The 7616-nt window shown below is 44.4% G+C and overlaps 1 non-coding gene across 1 annotated transcript; it reads left to right on the top strand.

Moving 5' to 3' along the window:
- Positions 1–7253: 7253 nt before the first annotated feature.
- LOC118627309 lies at positions 7254–7360 on the top strand. Its single transcript, XR_004959073.1, has one exon. It is a non-coding gene; the product is annotated as a U6 spliceosomal RNA (small nuclear RNA).
- Positions 7361–7616: the final 256 nt, after the last annotated feature.

The following is a 7616-nucleotide window of genomic DNA, read 5'->3' as shown; positions in this document are numbered from 1 at the left end:
GCAATATGGGCCAACACGGGGGCTCATAATTCTGTTAGACTAAGAAGGAGGGCAATGAAGGCTTCAGCTACACAAAGACCCAACTCAGTGCTGCAGAGATGGGGTCCAGGCTCCAGGGGCGCTTACCTGGATACCATGCGGACTCCCTGAGAATCACCAACCATTTCAAACTCACCGTTTTAAAGATGTGCCAGCTCTCCAGGCATGGATGGAGCTCCTCCCCTCATTTCGATTCAGCTCCAACAGGTTCCAGGGGGAGCATCAGAGTCCCGAGTGAGGGAGGCAGGCGGAGGGAAAGAGGGTAGCGTTTGTTGAGGGCCAACCCTGGAGGAACCCAGCACATGCCTGGAACAAACATTGTCCCTTTTAATCCTCCCCAACAACCCTTAGAAGTAGGTATTATGACTCCCATTTTCATAGATTAGAAAACTGAGGGCTAGAGATAGAACATTTGTTCAATGAGCACGGGCAGAACTTCAGTCTGTTATTCCTGAGCTTTTTTATTGTTAATTTTCTGCTTGTTTGCTTTACACAGCACCCAGACACGGGTGATCCTGTGGTGCCGGTGTTATTGCTCTCGGAGACTGTGTACCCATTGACCGCCCAGCGCTGGGTGTTTCACACATTGGTTCTCAGTACATGTTTACAGAATTGGCCAGTATCCTCCAAGCCTACAATGAATCCATCAGTCACTAGAGGGCATTATGGATATGCAATATGAAGTGAAATTAAAAGTTACATATGATTTCATTCACCTAGCTACCCACTTTTGTTTCCTTCCTTCCTTCCTTCCTTCCTTCCTTCCTTCCTTCCTTCCTTCCTTCCTTCCATCAATCATTTACTCATTCACAAAAAATATCATTAAATGACTCACATGTACTAGGCTAGGGACAGTGAGGTTAAACCTAATGCTACTCATTGTTTTTGGCACACCATGGGGGAAGGATCCCAATGGGTTCAATCATAAGAACATAGGCAACCCTTTACTTAGTCTGGGGGTCAAAGAAGATCTCTCTGAAAAGGTGGTATCTGGTCTAGGTTTAACAAACGGGGTGAAGTTTGCTTAGAGTAGAAAGTGAGAGAGAAATGTGCTCCAGGCGGGGGCCCTAGTGTAAGCAAAGGCCCAGAAACAGAGAGGGGAGGAGCTAGCGGAGGGACTGGAGAGGCGAGGAGGTCTGAATGGCAGGCTGAGGACTGGGGACTTCCCTGGAGGTCTTCAGAATTGTTCATAAAAGGTTTTAAGTGAGTTTAGGGTGAGCGAGAGAAGGAATTCTTTACCTGGTCTGTTTTGTCTTTTAGAAAGACCACTTTGGTTCAAAAAAAAAAAAAAAAAAATGAAATACTGTAGCTAAAACCAGCTTAAAGGCCACATTAGTCCATGTAAGAGGTGATAGTGGCCTGGTCTATGGCAGCAGATATGGGGATGGAGAGAACTGGATGGAATTTAAAATTTTAAGATTTTAGGGAAGGAGAGTTGATAGATCTTGGTAACTCGTGAATATGAAGGAGCTGGTGATGATCCCCAGGTTTCTGGTTTGAGTGTCTGACTGGATGGAGGTGACATTCACTGGAGTTGAGAACATGCTGGGGAGCAGAGTCTGAGGGAAGATGACGGGTTCAGTTTTCAACATGCTGAGTTGGAGCTGCCCGTAGATACCCAGGCCGCTCCACGCACAGATGTGGTGCTGAGGAAGGGGCTCTGGGGGGAAGAGACTCTGGCTGGAAAGATTCTTGGAGGCACAAGCATATGGATGGTCTTTAAAGACATGGATTTGGATGAGTTTAAGTAGAATTAGTCTTTGAAAAAAGACAATCTGAGAGTTGGAGGGAGAACCCTCAGGAATCTCAGCAGTTAAGGATCAAGACCTAAAAAGCTAAGTCTAAAAGGGCGGGAGAAAACCTCTATGAGAATAACATCCTCGGATCTAAGGGGCAGATGGTGAAGGTTTGGTTCACAGTGGCAAAGCGGCAGAAGTGAGCACAAATAGAGACTGAGATGTGTGTATTGGTTTTAGCAAGTGATATGGTAAGTGCAGTTTCTGTGAAATGGTGGGTGTGGACACCAAGACTTAGTTGCTTGAGGAGTCATTGAGAGGTGACGAAGTAAAAGTGGTGGGTGAAGTTGCTATTACAGGAATTGGGTGTGAAGGAAAAGAGAGAGGTTTAGGAAGTAACTCTAGAAATATGGGACACAATGGGGAGGAGTTAAACTTAAGGATAGAGAATTATGACCAAGTTTATGAAAATATAGTGAATAAATGGGAAGAGGCTAAAGATACAAGATGAAGAGCAGATATAGATAAATAAATTTATATAAACTTATGGGTGGCAGGTAGATTGTAATGAACAGAGGTGACATTTGCCTGATGGAGGTAGTTTCATCCCAAGAAAATGGAGAGAGAGAGAGAGGGAGACAGAGACAGAGACAGAGACAGAGAGAGAGAGAGAGAGAGAGAGAGAGAGAATTTAAACCAGAATTGGGTGAAATAATTATCTTAGCCACACCTGTCTGAGGCTGAAAATTAGTCTTGGATTTCCATTCCAAGTCTTTGTAGTGTGTTTGGTCTAATCTTTTGTCTATTCATCTAGTTTTCAATCACCCATGCGTTGGAATCTGCTCATCTGCTGGTCTATGACCCATCCAACTTGGCAGAGCCAGTGTTCTTCCCCATGAGGGAGATGAGTCATTCTTAGTTTATTATCTTTGTTTTTTCTATATAAAATCCCCTGATAAATTTCCTTTCCAGGTACTGTTAGAGATTAAATACATGAATGAATACATGAATGAATGCTCACTCCAGATCTTTTTCATTTGACCACTTGACAAATATTTATTGAGCAACTACTGTGTGCCAGGTGCTGGGCAGGTGCTAGAGTTCATAGAGCTTGCTGTCTGGTCATGGACATAGATATGAAATACAAGATGCTAAATGCTATGGTTAGACCATAGGGGAGGGGACAATCTAGACACAGGGGCTGGAGGTGGTGACTAACTGGAAATCTGAGCTCTCCATATTAATCCAAATTGACTATTACAGCCTGGACTATTGTTTTATGAATATAAAATCAGAATGTTTCTATCAGAACCTGTGACTTATGAATGTATGAGTGAATAAATCAATGAACAATTTCTTCCATCCTGTTAACAACTTTAGAGTCATCTGTATTGAGCTCTTGCTTCCCAGAAAGTGTCATCCTCCAGTAACAGTTTCCCAGTATCAGTAGAGTTTGTAAATAGTGAAATGTTCTAATTCCAGCCTGTTCTTTTCTAATATTGGCATTTTTTTTTTCTGGGAAAAAGACTGTTGTGTGGCTTCCCATCTGACTATAATAAGAGTTTAAGGCAGGGCACTTGAAGTTCAGATGTGGGGGGACCTCTTCATTTGAAGTATCTAACTTATCCATGCCCAAGGTCATTTAATTGACTTGAAGGCTGTGTGAATACTATTAAAATGATTGTCCGTGGAGGATGGCTTTGCTTGGAAATGGTAAACATGACTGAGAGAGATCACCAATTCTAGCTGCCTCGTCTTTTGGCCAGGATACCCAGAAACCAATTCCCAGCAGAGAACATACTTCTACTTTTGCAAATCTCTGGAGGAAAAGGAATCTACAGCTTTAACTCCATTATGGGGATTGGACGTGATAAACATCAGAAAATACTCTGTTATAAAAATGAGGTGGACTAATGTCTGAGGAGCTAAAAGTGAAGCTGTTGCTAATAAAAATAAAGATAATACTGGCTACTGTTCATGGTGCCTATTATGTGTCAGCATTCCCTGTCTAAGGAAATGGAGAAAAGACAGAGGCAGTGCTGAATGAGGGCTGGAGATGCAGGCCGGTGCTCCAACCTGGCCACAGGGCCCTGGAGCTGCAGGGGCCTCTTTGAAATGCATCCATTCCCATGGGCTGAGCGGGGAAACCTTTTTACTTAGCATGGAGATTCAACAGTTGTCAACTAATCAACAAACGCCTCCCAGAGATCTGATGGTGCTGTTTCTCAGGGGTATACAAGAGGACTAAAAGCTAGAGAGAAAAAGTTACTGCACAAAAGAATCATGAAAAATAATGCTATCTTTTAAAAAATTAGATACTGAGTTGTATGCTTCAAAATCAAGGGATTATCAAGATTCAGAGGAGGCGGGTGTTGCTGTGGGGTAAGATGCTCGTGAAGGCTTTTTGAAGGAGAGGGAGCAGGAATTGGGTTTTCAAAATGGGTTGAGTGTGTTGAAAGGCCCTTGTTTATTTCTCTAGCCCTACCTTGTGCTCCTTCCTCTACACTCTCTCCCTACAAACTATGTAGCCCAATCACACTGAAACATAGACCCAACAGCCAAGCTCTCTCATGCCTCTGTGTCCTTGTCCATGGCTGTCCTGTAACCTGGGTGCCCTCCCTTTCTCTGCCCAGAGAACTTCAAGACTCAGTTCATACCCTCTCTTCTGGGGAGTCCTTTAGAGACTCCCCAATCTCTACTATTCACTACTTTCTCTTAGATTATAATCATAATAATTCTTAACAAGTAAAATCATATAATAATGACCTTAATTCTAGAACAATGATAATTATAATGATTTATTAAGCACTTATTGCTACGGTCTTTACATGCATTATCTCATTTAATGCTCCCAGCATTGCAATAAAATAGGTTCTACCACTAGCCCACCCCTTGTGTAGATTTAGAAAATGAGACTTGGAGAGAGTACACAGCCTGTACTCGGCTAGCAGCAGGCTCAGGATACAAGCCCAGGTTGGTCTGACTGGAGAGTCTGAAATCTTCAGCATTACCCAACAGTGCCTCCTGTTGATTGCAGTGGCATTTATTTGTCTCTGGTTGGCTTCGGGGATGCAAAGATGGACGAAATGAAGGGCCTGGAATGCCTCAAGCATTCACAGCCTGGTGCAGGAAACTCTCAATTAAGCGTTTCTAGCTTGTTGTGTTAGCCGCGTGCAAATGCACAGGCTGAATGAGAGGAAGTCCTCTGCTGTTTCGCTTTCATGCAAGAGTCTGCTCAGCAAGTCACCTCTTTTTCGAAGCCTGCCTGACCACTCCTCCCCCGCCATTGTTCCCTTCCTCAGCCATGGCTTTCACAGAATGAAGCACTTGCCTCCTAAAACTTACTATGCTGTTTATCTGCCTATGAAAATGAGCACACGTGCTCCATCTAGGTGAGTTCCAGGAAGTACAATATGGTGTTTAGATGTTGAGCAAATCTAACTCCTTTGCTTTACTTTCCTTATTTGAAAGATTGGGATACTAATAGTATCTCTGGAGGTGGGCTGTTTTCTGTTTGCTCCCAGATCTGTTTTTGACCCTTTTTGTCTTGCTCTGAGATCTGGAAGGCTGACCCTTGTGGACTCATTACCGGGGCCCCGAAGACAGGCCTCGAGCGCGATGTGTGGTCAGGGCAGGGGTTTAGACATGCCGACAGTCCTGGCTGCTCCAGCCTCTGCAGCAGGGTCTGTCCCAGGGTCTCTCCAGCTGCGAGAGGTATGGCCTCTGTTTCCAGAGGTTTCCCACCACACCCACCTGCTCCAATTCTCACCTTTCTGCTACCTGGCTCCTTAGAGGTGATTGAGCCAGAGGGCAATGCAAACTCGTGTCCTTTTTCCTCTTTGGGAAGTGTCTTAGCTAGGACAGCCATAGCAGTATGCCACAGATCGAGTGGCTTAAATGACAGAGGTTTATTTCTTACAGTTCTGGAGGCCGGAAGTCCAAGATCAAGGTGTCGGCCCGGTTTGTTCTCTCCTGAGGCCTCTCTCCTTGGCTGGCAGTTGACCGCCGTCTTCTCGCAGCTGTGTTATGTGTGTGCACACGCCTGGTGTCTCCTCCTCCTCTAAGGACACCAGTCCTATTGGACTAGAGCCCCACCCTTAGGATCTCATTTAAGTTCAGTTACCTCCCTGAAGGCCTGGTCTTAAAAAACAGTCACATTGGGGGCTGGTGCTTCAATATACACATTTTGGGAGGACACAATTCCGTCCACAACAGGTGGTGATGGTTGGATTCTCTGCCCCCTTTTGGATTATACTTTGGGTCTTACATAGCAATCTTTTCCAGAGCTCCCTGTTGGGAACAGTTCTGGTCAATCGGCTGGAAAGATGGCTGCCTTCGATCCCTCTCCCCCTGCAAACACCTGCTGCCTCTCACAGGAAGTGGGGGAAGCTAATCCCTCCCCCTCTGAACCTGGGCTGGTCTTAGGGACTGACTTTGTCACAGGAATCGTCCAAAAGAATGTGCTGGGACTTCTGAGCCTAGGTCATAGGAAGGCCTGCCGTTTCTACCTGGGTCTCTTGGAATGCTCACTCTTGGGCCACTTCCTCTCAGCCCAGGCAGTGGGGATGTTACAGGGTTGACAGGGAGGCGCTCCTGTTGACAGCCCCTCGGAGGGGAGAGTCAGCACCCAGCGCAGCGTGAGCGCCGTCCTGGCTTCCCCGCAGCGAGCCGTCGGTGACGGCACCGCATCTCTGTTTGACGGCCACCGCGTGGGAGAGCCCGAGTGAGCCCTGCCCAGCTGAGCCCGGTTAGCTCACAGAACCATGAATGAAAATGATTCATTGCTTTTTGGAACCACTACATTTTGAGAGAGTTTGTTACACAGTAATGAATAATTTGAACAGATGAATCTCCACTCTCTCAGCTCAGTTATGTTCTGAACACCCCCTGTACCCCTATAGACTAAATGACAGCACCTTCCTCAGAATAGCCTCACCCTCCCTATGTATGAAGCTTTGTACTGGGTTAAGCTGGTCTGCCTGGCCTCCTCGCCCTTGATGATGACTTCTTTTCCAGGGCAATTCCATCGGATTCATTCCATTTCAGACATGTCTCAGTTCTACCAGTAATGGCTTAAGCTGGAGCTGGGAACTCTGTGTATACCGAATATACATCTTTATTAAAGTCTTCCTTGACTTAGTTTTATATTGTGGTAATTTTCTTGTCATTAAAATGCTACAGAATTAATATTGCATCATTTGAATTTATATTTATTCTCCTGTTTTGGGAAAACTGTCCCCACTTTTTTTTTCCCCCTTCTTAAATTGTAAAAAGGCTGAGATGAATATCTTTGTCCCTAAATCTTTACCCAGGTTCTTATTTTAAGAAAATAATCAAGTTCCCTGCAAAGGGTGTGCTTTTGTAAAAAGACCTTTGATACACAATGTCGAATCACTTTTCAGAACGATTGTACCAAGTTACTCACCACCAGTCAGTTTGATAGGCAGAAATGAGAATAATTAATAATAGTAATAATGAGTGCTCACTTTGGCAGCACATATACTAAAATTGGAAGAATACAGAAAAGATTAGCTTGGCCCCTGAGCAAGGATGACATGCAAATTCATGAAGCGTTCCATTTTTTTCACAGAAAGAGAAAGTAAAAAGACAATCCCATTTACCATCGCAGCAAAAAATTTAAGATACCTAGGAATAAACTTAACCAAAAAAGTAAAGGACCTCTTCACAGAAAACTACAGGTCATTGAAAAAAGAAATAGAGGGAGATATAAAAAAGTGGAAGCACATACCTTGTTCATGGATTAGAATAATTAACATCATTAAAATGTCCATACTACCTAAAGCAATCTATAGATTCAATGCAATCCCCATCAAAATACCA

This window comes from Molossus molossus, unplaced genomic scaffold (assembly GCF_014108415.1).
Source record: "Molossus molossus isolate mMolMol1 unplaced genomic scaffold, mMolMol1.p scaffold_m16_p_12, whole genome shotgun sequence".
Classification (NCBI taxonomy): Eukaryota; Metazoa; Chordata; class Mammalia; order Chiroptera; family Molossidae; genus Molossus; species Molossus molossus.
The sequence above is the reverse complement of the archived record's forward strand: the minus strand, read 5'-3'. Positions and strand labels throughout refer to the sequence as shown.